Source organism: Gorilla gorilla, chromosome 16 (assembly GCF_029281585.2).
Source record: "Gorilla gorilla gorilla isolate KB3781 chromosome 16, NHGRI_mGorGor1-v2.1_pri, whole genome shotgun sequence".
Lineage (NCBI taxonomy): Eukaryota > Metazoa > Chordata > Mammalia > Primates > Hominidae > Gorilla > Gorilla gorilla.
The window spans coordinates 65,301,602-65,326,902 of NC_073240.2; the positions used below are offsets into that span (position 1 = coordinate 65,301,602).

The 25,301-nt window shown below is 40.7% G+C and overlaps 1 protein-coding gene and 1 long non-coding RNA gene across 8 annotated transcripts in view; one reads left to right on the plus strand and one right to left on the minus strand.

Moving 5' to 3' along the window:
* The window catches only part of LOC109023405 (uncharacterized), a 189,840-nt gene that overhangs the window by 98,560 nt on the left and 65,979 nt on the right, over positions 1–25,301 (minus strand). For 5 of the 6 annotated variants that reach the window (XR_008671634.1, XR_008671639.1, XR_008671637.1 and 2 more), the window contains one exon: positions 538–628. The exons of the other annotated variant lie outside the window; for it this stretch is intronic. This is a non-coding gene — a long non-coding RNA (uncharacterized lncRNA). The remainder of the gene's footprint in view (positions 1–537; positions 629–25,301) is intronic. 6 annotated transcript variants of the gene reach the window in all.
* ZNF609 (zinc finger protein 609) overlaps positions 1–25,301 on the plus strand; it is a 225,462-nt gene that overhangs the window by 82,143 nt on the left and 118,018 nt on the right. The window lies entirely within an intron of this gene.

The window sequence follows — 25,301 nt, forward strand, 5'->3', positions numbered from 1 at the left end:
ACAATATTTATGGGCCTCTTGGGCAAAACTATAGACGTAATTTTGCCTGAATCTATTTGGATTATTTTTCAAGTAGTTAATGTGAGGGAGAAAGGCAGAAATGGTCATCTCTTCCAAGGCCAATTTTTTCTAGAACTTCCTTCCTGACTTAAGATTTCTCTGTGTTATTTTCTCTCATCATCAAATGGAACTTCAGCTCTGTAACACTGAAATAGGATTTAAATATTGTCACCTTTCAGATTTCTGTGCACTACACTATATTTTATATTTTACATTCATTATATTTTAATCAGTGCATCCAAAGTTTTTATCGTTCAACCTAAACTTGATTGTCTAGTGATATTCCGTATCTTGCTGATGCTTAATGCACCAACCACTCAAATGCTGAGGCTGAAACAGAAAATCATCTTAGACTCTCTCCTTTTCACTTATTCAGAAGTCACATGTCCTGTGGATGATTCTTCTTTTTAACAATATCCACCCTCCTTCTCTCCATCCCCACTTTCTCTGCCTTAGTTGGACCTTAACATTTTTTACCTGCATCATTCCAGGTTGGTCCCCTGGCTTCTGGTCTAGCATCTCTCCAGTCCATTCTCTACATTGCTGCCAGGTGATCTTGCTAAACATTCTGGATTAAATTCACATAACATTGTAGATTAAATTCCAGTTCCAGTGAGAACACATGGACACAGTGGGGGGAACATCACACACTGGGGCCTGTCGGCGCGTGGGGGGCAAGGGGAGGGAGAGCATTAGGACAAATACCTAATCCATCTGAGGCTTAAAACCTAGATGACGGGTTGATAGCTGCAGCAAACCACCATGGGACGTGTATACGTATGTAACAAACCTGCACGTTCTGCACATGTATCCCAGAACTTAAAGTAAAATTTAAAAAATTTAAAAATAAATTTAAAAATTCCAGTCTCTTAATTTTAAGACACACAGCTCTTCAGAATTCCATCCCAGTCTGTTTTTTGTTGTTTTTTTTTTTTCTTTTCTAATTTAATCTACCATTCCTTCTTTATTTCAGCCATACCAAAGTATGGCAGTTCTCTAGACATGCCATGGGGGTTCATACTTTCTGTTGTTTCATATAATTGTACCTTTGTATATATATACTTTTTTCTCTGCTTAGAACACCTTTCCCTGCCTTTTTGTTTGTTTTTTGCTTTTTTTTTTTTTTTTTTTTTTTAAACAGAGCCTCCCTCTGTTGCCCAGGCTGAAGTGCAGTGGCGTGATCTCGGCTCACTGCAACCTCCACCTCTGGGTTCAAACGTTTCTCCTGCTTCAGCCTCCTGAGTAGCTGGGATTACAGGCTTCTGCCACCATGCCCGGCTAGTTTTTGTATTGTTAGTAGAGACGGGGTTTCACTGTGTTGGCTAGGCTGGTCTTGAACTCCTGACCTTGAGTGATCCACCCACCTCAGCCTCCCAAAGTGCTAGGATTACAGGTGTAAGCCACCACGCTCAGCCTCTCTGCCTTTTTAAATCAAAAACTAGTTCTATTTTAAGAAGCAATCAAAGTTTTACTCTGATGAGTTTTTGTTTCCCGGAACCTCATATATGTTTGTGTCATAGTATTTATCACACCATACAATATGATCAAATTCTTTTCCACCTAGATTGGAAGATCTTTTTGAAGGCAAGTCTTGTGTTGTCTTTGCCTTAGGCTACACGTTACTTAGCACAGCCCCTGGTAGTAGCTGTTCCATAAGTGCTCCTTGACTGACTCTCATTTATGTTAAAAAGAAAAAAAAATCCATACAGCAGAAAATTTTTCAACTTTGAGGCCAGGCATGATAGCTCACAGCTATAATCCCAGCACTTTGGAGGCCAAGGACGGCGGATCACCTGAGGTCAGGAGTTTGAGACCAGCCTGGCCAACATGGTGAAACCCCATCTCTATTAAAAAATACAAAAATTAGCCGGGCGTGGTGGCATGCATCTGTAATCCCTGCTACTCAGGAGGCTGAGGCAGGAGAATTGCTTGAACTTGGGAGGCGGAGGTTGCAGTGAGCTGAGATCATGCCACTGCCCTCAGCCTGGGTGACAGAGTGAGACTCTGTCCTAAGAAAAGTTCTCAACTTGAGCACTGGACTCATTTAAGTAATAATCATTAAAACCAAAGCCCAGCAAAATAAAATAATTTGAAAGGACTTCAGGGCTGTAATATAATTTGATGTGCTTTATAGGTTTGAAAGTTTTTGCTAAGCAGATTTATGCAGAATGTGATTAAAATAATTTTTTGGCTCACAGTGTCAACCAGACAAATGATGTTGAGGTTAGTTGCTAGGCTGGTTCTCCTTCCTTTATGTTGAAACAACAGGCAGCATTCATTTTAGCTGATGATGAAGACCTGGTTTCTCCTACAGCCTTATCTGAAATGCCTTTCCAAAGCCAGCAGTGACTGTCAGACTGTCCAGAGTTCTTTCAACAGGAAAACCAGGACTAATCCCTTCTCTTAACTCCTCTAAGCTGTCAGCAAGCGAACCCCTTTTTACCAATCTAGCGTGAAAGCCATGAGCCAGGAATACAGGGCAGGTACATTGATTGTTAAAGGGCATTTGGTTTTCAGTCTCTGGATTCCAAGTCAGTGCTTTCTCCTCTGCTGTCAGACCATCAAGTTGTAGGTAGGCGTTGTGCTGCATGTTTCAAGATGGCCCATAGATGCTGGACAATTCCAGAAAGCAATGGTTTCCCTATTATGAGAAAACTGTGTACCTGTCATTTCTGCCATTCTGTTAAGCAGGTAAAAGAGATTAAGACTTGCTATTTAGCAAGATTAAATGAGACTAGTACCCCATTTCTTTCTTGAAGCTGTTGTGTCTCTCCTGTCTGTAGATTTAGACCTTTCTTTTGCAACCAGATCTACTTGTTAAAAGGTGGGGAATGGGGTTGGCGTGATGAGAAGAGTATGCAGTATACAGGATTTTTTTTTTTTTTCTTTGAGACAGGGTCTAGCTCTGTAACCCAAGCTTGGAGTGCAGTGGCGTGATCTTGCCTCATTGCAGCCTTTGTCTCCTGGGCTCAAGCCAATCTCCCACCTCACCCTCCCGAGTAGCTGGAACTATAGGCTCACGCTACCATGCCCGGCTAATGTTTGTACTTTTTGTAGAGATGGGGTTTCACCGTGTTGCCCAGGCTGGACTTGAACTCCTGAGCTCAAGGAATTCACCTGCCTCAGCCACCCAAAGTGCTGGGATTATGGGCATTAGCCAACACACTTCGCCAGGATTTTTAATAATCCATTCATCAAAGCATATATCTGTATAATAAAAATCACTGATTATGAGTGTACAGATTGATGACTTTTGTGAAATGGATGCATCTGTTTAACCACCCCCAAAACCAAGATGTAGAATGTTTTAATTTCCCCAAGTTCCTTTGTGTCCCTTTACAGTTTTCTCTCCCTGCCCCCATTGCAATCAACCACTAATCTTACTTCCAGCATTAGTTTTGCCTGTTCTAGAATATGTATAAGAGAAATCATACAGTGAGTACTTTTTTGTGTCCAGCTTCTTTCACTAAATATAATCTCCTTGGAAGTTGTCTATGTTGTTGCCTTTATCAGCAGTTTGTTTCTTTTTATTGCTGAGTACTATTTCATTGTATAGATATACCACATTTGCTTACCTGCTTACCAGTTGGATCATTTCCAACTTCTGGCTATTATAAATAAAGGTGTGAACATTCATGTACACAAAGTTTTTTGTGGATAGAGGGTTTTATTTTTCTTAGATAAATACATAAACATGAAATTACTGGTTCACATGGTAAGTATATATTTAACTTTATGAGAAAGTGGCAAAATGTTTTCCTAAGTGGTTACACCGTTTTATACTCTTACCAGCTATGTATGAGAGTTCTAGTTGCTGCAAATCCTTGCCAATACTTGATACTGTCTGTTGTTTTCTTTTCAAGTGGCTATACATCTTAGTCACTGTGAAGGAGTACATCTCTCATTGTGATTTTAATTTTTCTTTTTTGCTTTGAGACAGGGCCTCACTGTGTTGCCCACATGGGAGTGCAGTGGCATGATCACTGCTCACTGCAGCCTTGACCTCCCAGGCTCAAGTGATCCTCCCACTTCAGCCTCCCAAGTAGCTGGGACTACAGGCATGCACCACCATGCCTGGCTAAGATTTTAATGTTCCATGTTTCTTTCTTTCTTTTTTTTTTTTTGGAGATGGTGCCTTGTTCTGTCACCAGTGGTGACCAGTGGCGACCAGTGGTGAGCCCTGATCGCACAGGTTGGAGTGCGGTGGTGCGATCAGGGCTCACCACAGCCCCAACCTCCCAGGCTCAAGCAATCTTCCTACTTTAGCCTCCTGAGTAGCTGGGACAACAGGTGCATGCCACTATGCCCAGCTAATTTTTAAATTTTTTTGTAGTGATGGGGTCTTCCTACATTGCCTAAGCTGTTCTTGAGCTCCTAGACTCAAGCAATCCACCTGCCTATGTCTCTCAAAGTGCTGGGATTACAGGCATGAGCCACCACAACCCAGCCAGTTTTTCATGTTTCTTTTTTTTTTTTTTTTTTTTTTTGAGACAGAGTCTCGCCCTATCGCCCAGGCTGGAGTGCAGTGGCGTGATCCCGGCTCACTGCAAGCTCTGCCTCCCAGGTTCACGCCATTCTCCTGCCTCAGCTTCCCGAGTAGCTGGGACCACAGGCGCATGCCACCACACCTGGCTAAATTTTTGTATTTTTAGTAGAGATGGGGTTTCACTGTGCTGGCCAGGATGGTCTGGATCTCCTGACCTCGTGATCCACCCACCTCGGCCTCCCAAAGTGCTCGATTACAGGCATGAGCCACCGCGCCTGGCCCAGTTTTTCATGTTTCTTGATGCAAATGGCAATTTTTAAAATTTCACTTTTCATTTGTTTGCTGCTAGTGTATAGAAATGCAGTTGATTTCTGTGTATGGCCTTATGTCAATGTCAGTTAGCCCTTATTTCTAGCAGTTGTTTTATTTTAGATTTCCTAGGCTTTTTGGAGATAGTCATGGTGTTAATATTGGACTTACTCAACTTTAGACAGTGAGAATAAGATCCACATGATCTAGATGTTTGGATTTTTTGGTTTTCTGGATATTTGAGAGCCTTATCTTCATAGGTCTCTGCATGCATGTCAGGATGACATAATTGAAGTAAACCATGAATATAAAGTGGATGAATACAGTTGCAATAATAATTCTATGTAGAATTGACATGGCAGATGGGAAACAAGGCTTCTTTGCCCTCTGGGCTTTTGAAAAATTGGAAAGTAGGCCCTGTGCTCTAAAGAATGATAAAATCTGGCTCTGGCTCATAAGAAGTACTTCCTAAAACCAGGTTACTCAGGAGGATGATGGAATTACCTCTAGCCATTTGTAAAGCCACTTACCACTTTTTTTTTTTGGACAGGTATTTTGTTAGTGAGTCCCCACCAGTGTACCAGGCACTGTTTTAGTGCTTGGGATACATCAGTGAACAAAACAGTAAAACAAATAAACAAACAAAAAAACTCCCTGTTTAAATTACATTCTAGTGGGGGGAATACATAATAAATATTAAGCATGAAAATACTGATTTTTTATTAGTGGTGAGAAGGGCTCTGGAGAAAAATGAGGCAAAGCAGGAGGACGGGGGTGTAGAGAAATATATTGATTTTAATACCCTTGTAGATTACTTTTTGATTAACACTGAAAAGTCATCATAAACCAAATAGCAGGAAAAAGCACTAATTCATAATTAATTATTCAATGATGACCCTTTGATGAGGATTATCTCAAGTTTACATATGTATTCCCCAGTGATTCTTTTCTTCAACCGAATTGTCTAATTTGCAAGGAATTTTTTAGAAGAAATGGTTCCAAGCAAGCTACACTGTGATCCCTCAACCACAAAAGATCTAATTTTCATAGAAAAATATTTGAATTTTTTCAACAGTTACAAACACAAAGTAGGAAACAAAGGTCCTAGCCTTACCAAGTTGCATAATTTCTCATTTTACCATCTCACTTAGGAATGGTCAATATTATGTTTGAGAACAGTAAAGCAAAGGAAATAAAGGTGCCACTTTTGAATAATTTTACTCATGTACACTCTAACAAAATGTGAGATGCCAAAGAAACAACACTACACCAGATGGCTATTAAATCAAATGCTTTTCTTTACAAGTCGATGAATCAATAGACTCTAGTGAATGTGCTCAGTTAATAGAACTGCTTAGGCTGGGCTAGGTGGCTCATGTCTGTAATCCTAACACTTTGGGAGCCTCTGGTAGGCAGATTGCTGGAGCCTAGGAGTTCAAGACCAGCCTGGACAACATGGCAAAACCCGTCTCTACAAAAGACAAACAAAAACAAAAATTACTTGGGCATAGTAGTATGTGCCTATATTCCCAGCTACTTGGGAGGCTAAAGTAGGACTTGAGCTCAGGAGGTTGAGGCTGCAGTGAGCTGTGATCTTGTCACTGCACTTTAGCCTGGGCAACAGAACAAGATCCTGTCTTTAAAAAAAAGAAAGAAAGAGTAATAAACTGCTTACAGCCCTTGAAGAGAAATTCTTAGAGAGTTATTTGTTCTGCATATATGTCAAAACAAGCTACTTGAGATGAAATATTCAAAATTATAAATGAAATCTTTTAAAAAAGATGATACAGAAATCTTTCTTCTGTTCATGTAGTGGTAATGCTGGTGCAAAGATGGGTATATGGATATAAAGGCTTCATGTCAAGAGTTCACCTGAAAACCCTGAAATTTAGGCACATGAATTTTTTTTATTCCGTTTTGCATAGGAGAAATTCAGTTTTGCCTGTAGGTCTAAATTCCACATTAAATTTTATTTTCAAAATGGTGAATCTAATAATAATAAGTACTTAAAAATAAAATAGTACCCACTGTGTTTCAAGACTGTTTTTGTTTGTTTGTTTTGGTTTTGGTTTGGTTTGGTTTTTTTGAGACGGAGTTTAGCTCTTGTAGCCCAAGCTGGAGTGCAATGGCGCAATCTTGGCTTACCGCAACCTCCGCCTCCCGGGTTCAAGCAATTCTCCTGCCTCAGCCTCCAGAATAGCTGGGATTACAGGTGCGCACCACCTCGCCCGGCTGATCTTTTTTTGTATTTTTAGTAGAAACAGGGTTTCACCATGTTTCATCAGCTAGGCTGATCCACCCACCAAGGCCTCCCAAAGTGCTGGGATTACAGGCATGAGCCACCGTGCCAAGACTGTTGTAAGAAGTGTATGTATATTTACTAATTTAATCCTCACAGTTAATGATGTAGGTACTATTAATATCATCCCCATCTACAGCTGAGGAAACTGAGACATAGAGCAGTTAGGTTATTTTCCCAAGGTTACATTGTCAGAGCCAAAATTCAAAGCCAGGTAATCTGGCTTCAGAGTCTGTACTCGTGTGTGTGTGTGAGTGAGAGAGAGAGGGAGACAGGGAGAAAGAAAGAAAACACAAATAACATAAAATTTACCATCTTAACCATTGATTTTTGGTCCATGTTTTTTATTTTTCATTTTTTGGCTTAATTTAATTTATTTTTGAGATGGGATCTCACTCTGTCATCCAGGTTGGAGAGCAGTGGTGCAATCACAGCTCATTGCAGCTTCAGTCTCCTGTACCCAAGTGATTCTCCTACATTAGTCGCCCAAGTAGTTGAAACTACAGGTATCTGTCACCACGCCAAACTAATTTTTTTCTTTTCTTCATGTTTTTTTAAGAGACAAGGGTCTTGCTATGTTGCCCAGGCTGGAGTGCCATCACAGCTCACTGCAGCCTCTACTTCCCTCAATGGATCCTCTCACCTCAGCCTCCCAAGTAGCTAGGGCTACAGGCATGCACCACCACACCCAGCTAATTTTTTTCTGTTTTTTTGTAGAAATGGGGTCTCACAGTGTTGTCTAGGTTGGTCTTGAAATCCTTGGCTCAAGTGATCCACCCACCTCAGCCTCCCAAAGTGCTGGGATTACAGGCATGAGCTACTGTGCCCAGCCATGTATCTTCTTTGTAGAAATATCTATTCAAGTGTTTTGCCCAGGTTTGAATTGGGGTTTGTTGTTGTTATTGTTGTTGTTGTTGTTAAATTGTGGGAGTTCTTTATATATTTTGGATATTAATCTCTTATTAGATGTATGATTTGCAGGCCAGGTGTGGCTTATGCCTCTAATCCCAGCACTCTGGGAAGCCAAGGCAGGAAGATTGCTTGATGCCAGGAGTTTAAAACCAGCCTGGGCAACATAGCAAGACCCTGTTTTTAAAAATAAATAATTAAAAAAAAAAAGAGGAATAGATGACCAGGCACAGTGACTCATGCCTGTAATCCCAGCACTTTGGGAGGCCAAGGTGGGCGGATCACCTGAGGTCACCAGCCTGGCCAACATGACGAAACCCTGTCTCTACTAAAAATACAAAAATTAGCTGGGTGTGGTGGCATATGCCTGTAATCCCAGCTACTTGAGAGGCCGAGACAGGAGAATCACTTGAACCCAGGCAGTGGAAATTGCAGTGAGCCGATGATCGTGCCACTGCACTCCAGCCTGGGTGACACAGTGAGACTCTGTCTCGGAAAAAAAAAAAAAAGAAACATGATTTGCAAATATTTTCTCCCATTCTGTAGGTTGTCTTTTTATTCTTCTTATGCATAAGTTTTCAGTTTTGATGAAGTCCAGTTTATCTATTTTAACATTTGTTACCTGTAGTTTTTGGTGTCTTAGTCAAGAAATCACTGCCAATCCAATGTCAGGAAGCTTTTCCTGTATGTTTTTCTCTAAGAGTTTTATAATTTTAGCTTCTACATTTAGGATGGTCCGTTTTTTTTGTTTGTTTGTTTTGAGATGAAGTCTCACTATGTTGCCCAGGCTGGACTCACAACTCCTAGGCTCAAGCAGTACTCCCACCTCGGACTCCTGAATATCTGGGACTATAGGCATGCACTCTGCCCAGCTGGTTCATTTTGAATTAATTTTTGTTATGGTATAAAGTAAGGGTCCAGCTTTTATCTTATGACTTCTTTTCATTTCTGACCCATTGTTTTTACCTCCAAGGGTACTTATACCTTAATTAAAAGAGTTAGCATAAAGGATTTAGAAAAGTAGATGTCTTGCCTGGCGCGGTGGCTCACGCCTGTAATCCCAGCACTTTGGGAGGCCGAGGCAGGCGGATAACCTGAGGTCAGGAGTTCAAGACCAGCCTCAACATGGAGACACCCCATCTCTACTAAAAATACAAAATTAGCTGGGCGTGGTAGTGCATGCCTGTAATCCCAGCTACTCGGGAGGCTGAGGCAGGAGAATTGCTTGAACCTGGGAAGCGGAGGTTATGGTGAGCCGAGATCACGCCATTGCACTCCAGCCTGGGCAACAAGAGTGAAACTCTGTCTCAAAAAAAAAAAAAGAGAGAAAAGTAGATGTCTCAGGGAAGGGATGACCATGGAGAGGGAGAAAGACAAGAGAACAGCTGATCAATGGGGCAGTGAGAACTTACACATTTATTGATTAAGCTTACCTTCTTATATCGCACGTTTTGTGGCAACTACCAAACGTCTCTACTAAAAATACAAAAATTAGCCAGGCGTGGTGGCAGGTGCTTGTATTTCCAGCTACTCAGGAGGCTGAGGCAGGAGAATCGCTTGAACCAGGAGGCAGAGGTTGCAGTGAGCCGAGGTCGCACCACTGCACTCCAGCCTGGGTGACAGAGTAAGACTCTGTCTCAAAAAAAAAAAAAAGTTTTTTCTTATTTTAAATTGAGTTGTTTGTTTTCTTATTATTGTGTTTTGAGAGTTCGTGATACGTTGTGCATGTAAGTCCTTTATCAGATGTGATTAGCAAATATTTTCTTCCAGTCTGTGGCTTGTCTTTTCATTATCAGTGATAAGAGAACATAAGTTCTTAATTTTGAAGTTTAGTTTATCATTGCTTTCGTTAATGGGTCATGCTTTTCATATCTAAAATCTTTGTCTAACCTAGGGTTACAAAGGTATTCTATTTTATTCCTGAAGTTTTGTAGTTGCAGGTTATATATTTAGATCTATCATCCAACTTCAGTTAATTTTTATATATGTTGCAAGGTATGGATTAAAATGGTTTTGTTGTTGTTTTGGTTTTTTGTTTTTGAGACAGAGTCTTGCTCTGTTGCCCAGACTGGAGTGCAGTGACGCGATCTTGGCTCACTGCAACCTCCGCTTCTCAGGTTCAAGCAGTTCTGCTGCCTCAGCCTCCTACAGGCACGCACCACAACGCCTGGCTAATTTTTCTGTTTTTAGTAGGGACGGGATTTTGCTATGTTGTCAGAGTGGTCTGGAACTCCTGACCTCAAGCAATCCACCTGCTTCGGCCTCCCAAAATGCTGGAATTACAGGCTTGAGCCACTGCTCCCAGCCATTGTTGTTTTTTTGAAACAAGGTCTTGCTGTGTGGCTCAGGCTGGAGTGCAGTGATGGGATCATAGCTCACTGCAGCCCCAAACTCCTGGGCTTAAGTGATTGTTGGCCTCAGGCTCCCAAGTAGCTGGGACTACAGGCACATGCAACCGTGCCTGACTAATTTTTTTCTTTTGTAGAGATGGGGTTTCACTATGTTGACCAGGCAGGTCTCAAACTCCTGGCCTCAAGCAGTCCTCCCACCTCTGCCTCCCCAGAGTGCTGGGATTACAGGGCATAAGGCATTGCACTCACCCAAAATGAGTTTTTAAAATTTTTGGTTTTGTTTATGGGTATCCAGTGGTCCAGCACTGTTTAAAAAACTATTCTTTTTCTCCTGAGCTGCATTTTCACCTTATGAAAAATCAGTTGACCATTTATCATAGATGTGTGGTTCTATTTCTGGACTCTGATTTGTCTATCTTAGTTGGCATTACTACATGTCTTGATTACTATAACTTTATAATAAATGTTGAAGTCATATGATTTAAATCTTTCAACTTTGTTCTTTCAAAGTTATTTGGCTGTTATAGATTATTTGTCATAAACATTTTAGATTCAGCTTGTCCATGCCTTTAAAAAAAAAAAAAGCCTAGTGGGACTTTAATTGGAATTGCATTGAATCTATCAATAAATATGGAGAGAATTGCCATCTTAACAATATTGCCCTCCAATCTATGAACACAGGTTATCTCTCTTTCATTTTAGGTCTTTAAGTTCTCTTCACAATATTTTGTTTTCAGTGTGTATATTTTATACATTTTTAAGTATTTCATACTTTACTATTTTATGTTTTGAGGCTATTGTAAATGGTATTTTTAAAATTCAGTTTCTGAATGTTTACATAATAATTTTTTAATTTTAATTTATTTTTTAATTTTATTTTTTATTTTTATTTTTATTTTATTTTATTTTATCTTTTGAGACAGAGTCTCGCTCTGTTGCCCAGGCTGGAGTGCAGTGGCGCAATCTTGGCTCACTGCAAGCTCTGCCTTCTGGGTTCACGCCATTCTCCTGCCTCAGCCTCCCGAGTAGCTGGGACTACAGGCACCCGACACCATGCCTGGCTAATTTTTTGTATTTTTAGTAGAGACAGGGTTTCATCATGTTGGCCAGGAAGGTCTCGATCTCCTGACCTCGTGATCCGCCCGCCTCAGCCTCCCAAAGTGCTGAGATTACAGGCATGAGCCACCACGCCCGGCCTATAAAATTTATTTTCATAAAGTGATCTTATATGCTGCAACCATGCTAAACTGATATATCAGTTCTTAGTAGCTTCTTTTAAGATTCCATAGAATTTGCTAGCTAGACAATCATGTCATTTTCAGATTAGGAAAGTTTAACTTCCTTTCCATTTAGATGCCTTTTATTTATTTTTCTTGCCTTTATTGAACTCAATAGAACCTCTATTACTATGCTCCATAGAAGTGCTAAGAGTAGACATCCTTACTTTGTTCTTGATTTTAAGGGGAAAGCATTCCGTTTTTACCATTAAATATGACGTTAGCTGTAGTTTTTTCATAGATTTTCTTTTTTGGATTGAGAAAGTCCTCTTCTATTCCTGGCGTGTTGAGTGTTTTATCAGGAATGGATGTTAGATTTTGCCAAATGCTCTTTCTGGGTTATCCAGATAAATACATATACTTTTAAAAATTTTAGTCTCTTGGCCTAGCACAGTGGCTCACACCTCTAATCCCAGTACTTGGGAGGCCAAGGCAGGCAGATTGCTTGAGCCCAGGAGTTCAAGACCAGCCTGGACAACATGACAAAACCCCATCTCTACAAACAAAACAAAACAAAACCACAAAAATTAGCCGGGCAGTTAGACTACAGACATGCACCTGTAGTCCCAGCTACTCTGGAGGCTGAGGGGAGAAGATCAGTTGAGCCCAGGAGGTCCAGGCTACAGTGAACCATGATAGTGCCACTGCATTCCAGACTAGGCAACAGATCAAGACCTTGCCTCAAAAAAAAATCTAGTCTCTTACTATGGTGAATTACATTGATTAAATTTCAGGTGTTCAAACAAATTTACATTCCTGGTATAAACCTCACTTGATCATGATTTATTAACCTTTTTATATATTCTTGGATTTGATTTTCTAATCTTTAAAGAATTTTCCGGCCAGGTGTGGTGGCTCACACCTGTAATCCCAGCACTTTGGGAGGCCGAGGCGAGTGTATCACCTGAGGTCAGGAGTTCAAGACCAGCCTGGCCAACATGCTGAAACCCCATCTCCACTAAAAATACAAAAATTAGCTGACACAGTGATGTGCGCCTGTAATTCCAGGTACTTGGGAGGCTGAGGCAGGAGAATCACTTGAACCTGGGAGGCGGAGGTTATGGTGAGCCAAGATCACGCCATTGCACTCCAACCTGAGCAACAGAACAAGACACCATCTCAAAAAAAAAATAGAATTTTCCATCCTGGGAGACCAAGGTGGGAGGATCGTTTGAGCCCAGGAGTTCAAGACCAGCCTAGGCAACCTAGTGATACCTCATCTCTACAAAAAATAAAACAAAATTAGCCAGCTGTGGTGACACATGCCTGTAGTCCCAGCTACTCCAGAGGCTGAGATGGGAGGATCGCTTGAGCCCAGGAGGTTGAGGCTGTAGTGAGCCGAGATCATGCCACTGCACTCCAGCCTTGGTGACAGAGCAACACCCTGTCTCAAAAATGAATAAATTGGGCTGGGTGCAGTGGCGCATGCCTGTAATCCCAGCACTTTGGAGGCCAAGGCGTGTGGATCACTTGAGGCCAGGAGTTCGAGGCCAGCCTGGGCAGCATGGTGAAACCTCATCTCTACTAAAAATACAAAAATTAGCCGGGCATGGTGTTGCACACCTGTTGTAATCCCAGTTACTTGGGAGGCTGTTAAGTGAAATTCTGTCTCAAAAAAAAAAAAAAAAATAGCCAGATGCAGTGCCTTACACCTGTAATCCCAGCACTTTGGGAGGCCAAGGCGGGCAGATCACAAGGTCAAGTGTTCGAGACCAGCCTGGCCAACATGGTGAAACCCTGTCTCTACTAAGAATACAAAAATTAGCCGGGCATGGTGGTGTGTGCCTGTAATCCCAGCTACTTGGGTGGCTGAGGCAGGAGAATTGCATTGCTTGAACCCAGGAGGCAGAAGTTGCAGTGAGCCGAGATTGGGCCACTGCATTCCAGCCTGGGTGACAGAGCAAGAGTCTGTCTCAAAAAAAAAAAAAAAGAAAACCTGAAGATTCAGTGAAGTATAGAAAACAGAAATCACCCATAATCCTACATGTAGCAATAACGCAATAACTACCTTTTTTTTTTTTTTAGTTGGAGACAGGGTCTCCCTCTGTTGCCCAGGCTGAGTACAGTGGCATGATCACAGCTCACTGCAGCTTCAGCTTCCCAGGCTCAAGTAATCCTCCTTTCTTAGCCTCCCAAGTAGCTGGGACCACAGGCACACACCACCACACCTGGCCAATTTTTTTTTTTTTATTATTTGTGGAGAAAATGTCTTGCTATGTTGCTCAGGCTGGTCTCAAACTCCTGGGCTCAAACAGTCCTCTTGCCTTGGTCTCCCAAAGTGCTGGGATTACAGGCGTGAGCCACCACTCTTGGGTAATTTTAAAATTTTTTTATAGAGACTGGAGCCTGGCAATGTTGCCCAGGCTGGTCTCGAACTCCTGGTCTCAAGTGATCTTCCCACCTCAGCTTCCCCAAGTGCTAGGATTACAGGCATGAACCACTGCTCCTGGCCAGCACTTATTTTAAATGCCAGCCATTATTCTAAATGCTTCATATATATATATTAGTTTATTTAATCCTCATGACAATCAGATATTATCTATTTGCATTTTATAGATGAAGAAACCAAATGAAAGGTTAAATAAGTGATCAGTTTCCCAACCCTAATTAAAAATTTAACAGAAATTATTGCCCTTCCCTCCTAGCCACTAAATACTTAGCACTGCTTTACTAGTCTTTGACATAATGCCAGTGTATTTAGTCTGTTTGTAATCTGTTAACACCATGTTGACCAGTTCTTGGTTGTTATATACAGTGTTTACCTTCCGATTTTTAGCCTCTGTAATACAGTTACAGCATTACCTAGGTTTATTGAGTTTTTTTATAGTTACTACATTTAGTGTATACTTAGTTATCAGTATTTGAGGGAATTTCAAAATATTATTTATATCCTATCTGCTTTTTAAAAGGATTTAATGCCATTTATAATAAATAAGTCATACAATGAATTTTTCAACATTAAAGATTAAAAACCGTAAAGAGGAACCAGGATAATTATATCCAAAATGTAAGCTCATTTAGTAATAACAAGTTAATATTAAATTTAGTTCTTCTTTCTGACATTTTTGGTAAGAATGAGATTCTTGGTTTGGAGATAGCACAGACTATTAGTTTGAAATTATGGGATTTGGTATGTCACATATTATTCAGAATGCTAAAATATCTGCCACTGAGCAAACCTGAAATGTAATTCTTTTTTCTTATTCTTCTTTTTTTTTTTTGACAACTTCTGATACCAAAAAAATGTGTAATTCTTTACATACCTTCTAATAGTAGATGGTCAGATTTTTTGTACGTGCAGTGATTTCAAAGAACATTGAAAAATAATCAGGAACTGGTTCAGTTTGCACAAATTTACTCTTCTACTCCTTCTTCTGCACCCACTAAAAATTGTGAAACTGTGCAGATGTAATAAATATATTGTGCGTAGGCTGAAGTATGATACAGAGTGTGAAACTGAAATATTTAGTCCAAATTTTTATTCAGCAATGAATAAAAATTCCCAGGGCAATGAATAATTCTATCGAGGGCTGAAATTAGTGGTGGGGATTGGTGGAAAGAGAGATGGAGCTCATTTTATGAAGGCTCATAAATTTGGCGTGAATCTTATAATCAGTGAAGAGCTATTAAAGACTTTTTGATCAGGGTAGTGTCATGAAATTGAATTTTAGGAATTTTTTAGGAAGCTGAATACTGTTAGTGGTATATAGAAAGATTTTCTTGTTATTTTTTTGGGACGGAGTCTCGCTCTGTCGCCCAGGCTGGAGTGCAGTGGCGCGATCTCGGCCCAGTGCAAGCTGCGCCTCCCAGGTTCACGCCGTTCTCCTGCCTCAGCCTCCCGAGTAGCTGGGACTACAGGCGCCCACCACCGCACCCGGCTAATTTTTTGTATTTTCAGTAGAGACGGGGTTTTACTGTGGTCTCGATCTCCTGACCTCGTGATCCGCCCGCCTCGGCCTCCCAAAGTGCTGGGATTACAGGCGTGAGCCACCGCGCCCGGCCGAAAGATTTTCTTAAAGGAAGAGATACCAGGAAATCACATTATAGTCCATTGGTGTATATCATACATAGACTATTGCTTTTTGGTTTGTTATTTACTACTGTAATTCAAGGTGTAAGTAGCCCCAGCTTAATATAGTTTCTCATAAATTTTCATTCTTAACCTCTCCCAAGAAGCTCACCATACTTAACTCTCCATTATTGCTGTACCTTTTTTGTTCTCCAAATTGTAATACGTACATTTCTCTACCTGTCACCCTTTGATTACCCCTTCCCTTGCCATCTCTTGCCACCCCTACCCCCACCTCCTACCTGGGTTCCAATCCTGGTTCTGCTTACCATGTAACTGTGGCAGTTTACTTAATCTCTCAAAGCCTCAATTTCCTCATCTATACAATGTGAATAATAGTTTCAGCTTCATAGGGTGGTTGGGAGAGTTATTAGGTAAATATATGGAATACTCTTAAAATAATGCTTGGCACTTAATAAGTACTATATAAGTATTGTTACTGTTGTCTGGCTCATATTTATTTTTCTGATCTTAGCTTAGAGTTTATATCTTCCTTCTGGGAAGTCTTTTCTGCCCAAAGCTGAGTTACATATTCCTCTTTGTGTTGCCACAGATTCCTGTGCCTCCCTTGCCATGTTGTATTGTCATAGCCTAATTGTTTCATTGACACAAGTTCTTTTTCTGCTTCCATCACATCATCACATCCTTCTTGATTGGCAAATAGTAACTACTCAATAAATATTTGTTGTCTAGCACACACATACAGTTCAAACAGAAAACTAAAATAGACTAAAGTATGAGGAAATCTTGGTATTGGAACTTAACTATTGAGGTTTATTTCAAAGAATTTTATTTTGCAGCTTCTTTTGTATAGCTTTGAAACTCTAAAATATTTCCTTTTTTTTTTTTTTTTTTTTAGTTGTCATTTCCTTTGAGTCAGCAGGCCTTTCATCTGGAGCTTGACCCAAGAAGTTATGATTTTTCTCACTGTTTCACTCTATCTCCCAGTCTGAAATAGAGCCTTGCACTTTTTAGTGTCTGAGAGATATCATGCATTTGCAGTTAAATTCTCTTCTGTGGCTTTGGCTGGAATGTGAGTAAATTTCCAGAGAGGATACATAATTCCCAGGCTAAACTCTAACCTTGTGAACTATTTTAATGTGTGGCCTCATAAATGTAAATTTTTAAAATTTTAGACCAAGGAGGTGCTTGTTGTTCTGCCTTAATTGCAACTTCTATTTAGAAAGAAAGGATCTCTTGGCTTTAAGATAGAATCAAGAGGTGATAGTAGTGAGACTCAAGTCCTGAAGATAAAAACAGAAAGGGCCAAAAGCTCACCTCTTGGTTAATCAGGCAGGTGTGGAGGTGATGGAAATCCTCAAAGATAAAAAGTGCCTGATGGCAGCAACCAAGGGGAAAGGAAGATTGGCTGAGCCCCTGGGGTGTGTAGCAAGGAGACCACTGGTAGCCAAGTTAGAATCTGAGAAGCGGCCCTGTAGCTGAACACTAGAAAAGCCTTTGCGTGAGGTATTCCCAATTCTAACATTTATTTATCACCTTCTGTGTACCAGGTTCTGTGATCATTGTTAGGAGGAATGAAATAATGACATAGCCTTCTAGAGAACCTCAGTATCCAGCAGGAAAGATGGGCATATAATGAATAATTATATTAATAACTTTAATAAGATCCCCTACCACCTATAAACTCCATGAGAACATAGAACATGTCTGTTTTGTGTCTAGCACTGAGTGGTCGCTCAATAAGTATTTATTGAATAAATGAATTTGTTTAGCCCTTTCTAGTTTACTATGTGCCTTCACAGATATCTCGTTTAATATTCTACCTTCCTTTTCTATTCACCCACTTTGTGATGTAAGCAAGATAAATAATAGTATCCATAGCAATAATAGTATAAGACAATAAACTGAGTTAAATAGAAGTTAAAATGATAAACAGAGAAGAGAGTAAAATAGGAGCTTTTGTAGCTACATCTTAATCAGATGAGTTGTTATACCTCTGTCCAGGATCTAGAGTAATTACATACTTACCACCCTTCCTCTTGTCTCTCTGGTTTTTTTTTGAGACTGAGTCTCGCTCTGTCACCACGCTAGAGTGCAGTGGCACAATCTCAGCTCACTGAAAACTCCACCTCCCAGGTTCAAGTGATTCTCCTGCCTCAGCCTCCCGAGTAGCTGGGACTACAGGTGCATGCCACCACACCTGGCTAAGTTTTTTGTATTTTTAGTAGAGATGGGGTTTTACCATGTTGGCCTGGATGTTCTTGATCTCTTGACCTCGTGATCTGCCCGCCTCGGCCTCCGAAAGTGCTGGGACTACAGGTGTGAGCCACCACACCCAGCGTCTCTCTGGTTTTTTAATTTGTTTTTTTTTCCCCCGCAGAAGATCCTTTGGTTTTCTACTAGATGTTATTCCATCTAGATAGTGTTTATTTCTTGTTCATAGTCATCTCTTACCCAGGGAATTCCTTATTTTCTATTCCTGAAATCGAAATATTCTTTCATACTCATTATTTAGATGCTAAGAGAAAACTTGGGGACCGCTCTTCCCAACAAGATTGTCTCAAATTTTGTGCCCATCTGTGTGCATTCACGCACATGAGCATGTGTGTGGAGGAGAAGAGGAAAAGAACAGAGATGGGAAAGATTTTGAAGTGGGATGCTTGGCAAGAGGAGTAAATAGATGATAATTATGAAGAAGAAATTGGCAGGATTTCTTAACTGACTAGATTATGGGAACAAGGAGTAGAGAAACAGGTCAAAGTTGGCTGAAGTCCATAGAATGTATATTTTAATTTAAGTGCTAAATTTCCTCCATACATTTTTCATGAACTTTGAAAAATTTGTTGGCTTTATACGAACCTGTGAACTTCAGTGAGAAAAACAGCATCTTTAGATTTTTGAGCATAGTCTCAATGTCACTAATTCTTCTGCTTAAAAATCCTCAAATGACTTGCCAAATTAGGATAAAATCTAAATTCTGTTACCAAGGCCCCAAATTTCTATGTATCTGACTGCAACTGCCTGCTTAAACTGATCTTACCATTATTCCCATTCATATACCACCCACAGAGGCTTTATATCTGCTCTTACTTCAGAGTTTTTATACTTCCTGGTCCCTCATCTTGGTTGTTCCTCCCCAGTACTCAGCTTATTCAGTTATCAGCTCTTCCATACTCCTTTATCTAACGTGGTGCCCTCAGTGACTTGTTATCTAACCTATTACTTTGTTTTGTTTTATTTTTATAACAGCACTTACTACTTTCTGATATTGTCATCTTGTTTGTCAGTTTTTCTCTTCTAGAGAAATCTTTGTGAAGGCAGGTTCTTGGCTCTCTACTGATTACTTGAGTCTCCATTGCCCAGCCTTCTTGTTGTATCAGTTTTAATATAGCAAACCAAAATAGGATCTTAATTTTAAAAAATAGTAATGCTACTTAAGATTTGATTACTTAAGACCTAATGTTTCTGTATGCTAACTCCCTTTTTATAATGTAAAATGAATTATTCTCTCATAATATTTTTCTTTCTTTTCTTTTCTTTTTCTTTCTTTTTTTTTTTTAAATGATTTAGATGGGGTCTGCCTGTGTTGGCCCAGGCTAGCCACGAACTCCTGGGCACAGGCAATCCTCTTGCCTCAGCCTCCTAAAGTGCTGGGATTACAGGTGTGAGCCACCATGCCTGGGCAGTCTCATAATAATTTTCATTCCTGACTTTTTTTCAGATCTAGTCTCTAGAAAGAAACTTGTGCATGCCAAGACAGTATGGCCAAAAACCTATCCTAGCAAGTGTTAATGCTATGTTTCCACTCCTGAACACCAGGAACTGAACATTGTTATGTTTGGGTATTGTGAGTATGGAAGTCATTCAATTATTTTTCAAAGCGGGCTTAGTACATGATGTTTTGTTAAGCTACCTTGAGAACTGGAGTTTGTGTTTAAGTTTCAGTGAGATAAGGGTAGACCTCCTAATGCCTGTGAAAATTTTGATATGTTTTATAATGTACCACCTGACATCATAATGTACTGCCTGACATCCAAATCATCTTTTTGAGTTTTATAAATCTCCAAACTTCAAAACTAGTAGATGCTAGTATAAAACCTAATCATTTCAGTTCAATCTTTACATTCTCCAGGGTCCACTATTCATTCTCTTAAGTACAAGCCTATTTCTCAGTTTGGCATAGTGCCAAGAACATTGATAAATGTTGGCCCCAAAATGATTGTCAAAGTTCTGTTCACTTAAATTCACTGTAATTAGTAAGAATAGTTATCATTTATTTTGGGTGCCTTCAAAGTAGACTATGCTAGGCAACAGTTTATCTTGATAATCTCACAATAGCCTTGGCATTTGAAGAAACTTTGGCCTAGAAACATTTATGCCCCCAAGATCACACAACTAGAAAGGAGCAGAAGTTGATTTATCTCCTAAATCTATGTGACTTCAAAGCTGGTCATCCTACCACTATGCCTGGTTGCCTATATCATTTAATGTGATGAAGGCACTAATGTGACACCCACAGTGGGCTCAATTTATTAGTAATCCTTCTATATCACAGCCACACAAGTGCTTAGAGTTCCTGGCTGAGATCAGTCTATATAATTATATTACACTTCTCAAGTTTAGTAGTGCTAGACAAATAGGAAGGGAGTTTTACATTCTTTGTTTATTTGCAATAATTTCATGATTGTCATAATTAAACTATAGCCCGAGTTTAAAGAAGAAGCCAGCCCAAAAAAAAAAAAAAATTAACTCATACATTCATCCCTAAACAATCAAATCTCAGTAAAAATTTTAATATTAGCAGCAACTTCTTTTTATTTTCTAGCAGCAGCTTCTTAAGAGAGAGAAAAAGAGGGTAAGCGTGAGTGTGTGTGTGTGTGTGTGTGTGTGTGTGTCTAGGAGAGGGGGAGAGCACTTATGTCAACTAAGAGGTGAGTTTACTTCTGAAGTCCAATTGTCTAATGTATGGAGGGAGGATAACCTCCAGGCTTGGTGGTGCACACCTGTAGTTCCAGCTACTTGGGAGGCTGAAGTGGAAAGATCACTTGAGCCTGGGGGTCAAGGCTGCAGTGAGCCATGATCACGCCACTGCACTCCAGCCTGGGCAATGGAGCAAGACCCTGTCTCAAAAAATAAAAACTAAAAAATTTTAGTCTGGGCATGGTGGCTCACACCTGTAATTCCAGCACTTTGAAAGGCCAAGGTAGGAGGATCACGTGAGCCTAAGAGTTCAAGACAAGCCTGGGGAACATGGTAAAATCCCATCTCTACAAAATATACAGAAATTAACCAGGTGTGGTGGCATATGCCTGTAGTCCCAGCTCCTCGGGAGGCTGAGGTGGGAGGATTGATGGAACCCAGCAAATCGAGGCTGCAGTGAGCCATGATCGCATCACTGCACTCCAGCCTGGGTGACGGAACAAAACCCTGCCTCAAAAAAAAAATAATAATAATAATTGAAAATAATTGAAAATTTAAAAGATTGGCGGGGCGCAGTAGCTCACGCCTGTAATCCCGGCACTTGGGGAGGCTGAGGTGGGTGGATTACCTGAAGGTCGGGAGTTCGAGGCCAGCCTGACCAACATGGAGAAACCCTGTCCCTATGAAAAACAAAATTTAGCCGGGCATGGTGGCGCATGCCTGTAATCCCAGCTACTCAGGAGGCTGAGGCAGGAGAATAGCTTGAACCTAGGAGGCAGAGGTTGCGGTGAGCCGAGATCGCGCCATTGTTCCAGCCTGGGCAACGAGAGCGAAACTCTGTCTCAAAACAAAACAAAACAAAACAAAACAAAAAAAACCATATATATAATGTATATGTAATCCCTCCCAAAGTGGTGGGATTACAGGCGTGAGTCGCCGCGCCCGGCCTATTTATTTATTTTTTGAGACGGAATCTCGCTCTGTCACCCAGGCTGGAGTGCAGTGACACGATCTCTGCTCACTGCAGCCTCCACCTCCTGGGTTCAAGCGATTCTCCTGCCTTAGCCTCCCGAGTAGCTGGGACTGCAGACAGGAGCCACCACACCTGGCCTAAATTTTAAATTGTGCCTCATTCTGAGTAGCATGATGAAATCTTGCACCATCCCACCCTGTCCCACCCAGGATGTAAACTGTTAGCCTTTATCTAGTATATGCATGTTGTATGCACTGGCTGCTACAAAGTTAGGCACTTCGTAGCTGTGTTGGTTATCAGATCGAAAAAACAGTTTATGTAAGGTTAGGTACTATTCGTGGTTTCAGGTACCCACCGGGGGTCTTGGAATGTATCCTCCAAGGTTAAGGGTAGGGGGGACTACTGTAATTGCCTGAATGGCTCAGAAGGGAGAGGTGTTGTGGCCAGAGAAGCTGCTTGTTATGTAATCCACATTAGTACAAGATAATCATAAGATGAGCTGTAAGTATAGTGGGTGTTAGATCACTGCTGGGTCTTATTTAAGGTGGCAGGGGTGTTAGGGTAACATTTAGAAGTTGAGAGCAAAGAGTAAGGTTTGTTTTGACTCTATACAACACTTGAAGTAAAAAGCAGTTTGTTTTGTTTTCAGGCATAAAGATATCCATCCATGTGTTTGTTGTGTTGTTTTTGTTTTTTGTGGGGTTTTTTTTGGGTCATATTCACAAGGGAAACCAGAATCTGTATGTTCCTCTGGAAGATTAGGTGAAGAGAAGTATAACCTGTTTCAGTGTGGCTTCAGTCTATGGTCTGGGTTTTATTAAACCAGATACGTATAAGAGCATGTCAAATTTAACCACCTCCCTTCATCCACTAGATTACAGTGAATGATAGTAATGTCACTGATACATTGTTATACACATTGCTCACTAACTGTTTTTTTTTTTTTTTTCTTTTTAGAGATGGAGTCTCGCTCTGTCGCCCAGGCTGGAGTGCAGTGGTGCGATCTCCGCTCACTGCAAGCTCCACCTCCCGGGTTCACTCCATTCTCCTGTCTCAGCCTCCCTAGTAGCTGGGACTACAGGTGCCCGCCACCACGCCTGGCTAATTTTTTTGTATTTTTAGTGGAGACGGGGTTTTTTTTTTTGTTTTTTTTGTTTTTTGTTTTTTGTTTTTTGAGACGGAGTCTTGATTCTCGGTCTGTCACCCAGGCTGGAGTGCAGTGGTGTGATCTCTGTTCACTGCAACCTCTGCCTCCTGGGTTCAAGCAATTCTCTTGCCTCAGCCTCTCGAGTAGCTGGGACTACAGGCAGGTGCCACCATGCCTGGCTAATTTTTGTATTATTATTATTATTATTATTATTATTATTATTATTATTACTATTTTTAGTAGAGACGGAGTTTCACCATGTTGGCCAGGCTGGTCTTGAACTCCTAACCTCAGGTGATCCACCCACCTTGACCTCCCAAGGTGCTGGGATTATAGGCATGAGCCACCACACCCAGCCACTAACATCTTTTATCCATTAATAGTTCTTAATTTTGTTTTGCTTGTCTTTAAGTGCTTTAAGTCCCTTTACTAGGATAAACTAAGTACTATTGATAATTTACAAAAGTGCTCCATCTTTACTGTTTACATCTACTTGCTAGAATGTCTACCAAGTTATGTAAGCATTTTTGTAAATGAATTTATTGCCTTTAGTTTTAGAAATATTGAGAGCAGAATGGAACACTGACAATCAGATTTGGCAAAAGCATTCAAAGTGATTGTTATGGTGATTCTGATCATCTCTTTAAGATAAGGGAGTTAGGAAGATTACTAGAATAAGCATCTTTAATATTGAGCTAAGATTCATTTTTGTGTTCCTTAAAATTCACCATAGTTTTGACTAAACTAAGGAGGACAGTGAGTACTTACTTTACACTGACCTATACATTCATTTAAAAGCATTCTTTAATTGAAGTACTTTATTTTATTTTATTTTATTTTATTTTATTTTATTTTATTTTATTTTATTTTTTTGAGATAGAGTCTCGTTCTGTCACCCAGGCTGGAGTGCAGTGGTACAGTAATGGCTCACTGGAGCCTCAACCTCCTGGGCTCAAGCAACCCTTCCACCTCAACCTCTTGAGTAGCTGGAGCTAAAGGTGTGCACCACCATGCCTGGCTAATTTTGTTTATTTTTTGTAGAAACAAGGTCTCACTGTGTGGGCCAGGCTGGTCTCAAACTCCTGGGCTCAAGCAGTTCTCCCGCCTCAACCTCCCAAAGTGTTGGGATTACAGGCTTGAGCCACCATGCCTGGCCCAATTGAGGCATTTTATTTTAGATGCATCTTCTAGCCAGGCAAGGTGGCTCACACCTGAAATCCCAGTGTCTTGGGAGGCTGAGGCAGGAGGATTGCTTGAGCCCACGAGTTTAAGACTGTAGTGAGCCATGATCATGTGACTACACTCCAGCTGGGGCCACAGATCGAGACCTTGTCTCTAAAATGAATGAATGAATGTATGCATGAGCCTCCTGAGAAGCCGTGGAGAAAGAAGCAAGCATGACCAGTCAGTGACTGACATTTAAACTGTAAGAAAAATTGACTTCATTTTATATGAACTTTAAAGGAGACTCTGTGTAGGTAGGTACTTCAAAATATGTGTAAGTGTAATTGTTTCAGAATAGGTGGCCATGATGTGATTTGATGAGACTGCCAAGAGCTAGACATTCTAGCCATTTCCTAAAAGGCCGGTTAGCTAAACACTAGTTAGGATTCATTTATTTAATTGATTCACAGCTTAAAATTAAGTGTAGTAAAGGAAACAGATATAGAAGAGATAGGGAAAGGTTTAGAGTTGGAGTGTCTTCAGCTGCTTGTGGAGGGCGTGGTAGAGACAGTGTTAACTACTTCCCAGTTTTACCTTGGGTGACCCTTGTTACAGATCACTACTTCTGAGCTGCTTTTGAGAGCTAGTGGAGAGAGATTATATTACGTCCTAGGAGAATGTAACTCAGTTCTACTGGAGGCCACCATTCTCTTCCAGGTCATGGGTGGTACCTCTTAGTGTCACTCAGAGGTGAGGACTATTTGATGGCAGGCAACCTTAAGCTGCTGGCAGGACAGAAACCTTTGTGAAAAGCATTGGGAAATCTGACTCCTGGAAAGAGTGAAACATCAGAAACTCTGTAGAGTATATGAGTTTCGCCTATTAGGCAGTTATAAGGAAATAGCTAAAAAGGAACTGGCTAATTAGAGTTGAGAGAAAATATTTATAAACAGACTTTAAATACTTTAAAAGCAGGCTTTTATTTTATATTCTTTCGGTGGGGATAGTGTGAACTGCCACCTCCTTTTAAAAGCCTTGCATTCCACCTGGGCACCATGACTCACTTCTGTAATCCCAGCACTTTGGGAGGCCGAGGCATGTGGATCACGAGGTCAAGAGATCGAGACCATCTGGCCAACATGGTGAAACCCGTCTCTACTAAAAATACAAAAATTAGCTGGACGTGGGGGCGCGCACCTGTAGTCTCAGCTACTCTGGAGGCTGAGGCAGGAGAATCGTTTGAACCCGGGAGGTGGAGGTTACAGTTGAGCCGAGATCACACCACTGCACTCTAGCCTGGCGACAGAGCAAGACTCTGTCTCAAAAAAAAAAAACAAAAAACATTCCATCTAAAAAAATTACCATTTACTTGCAGA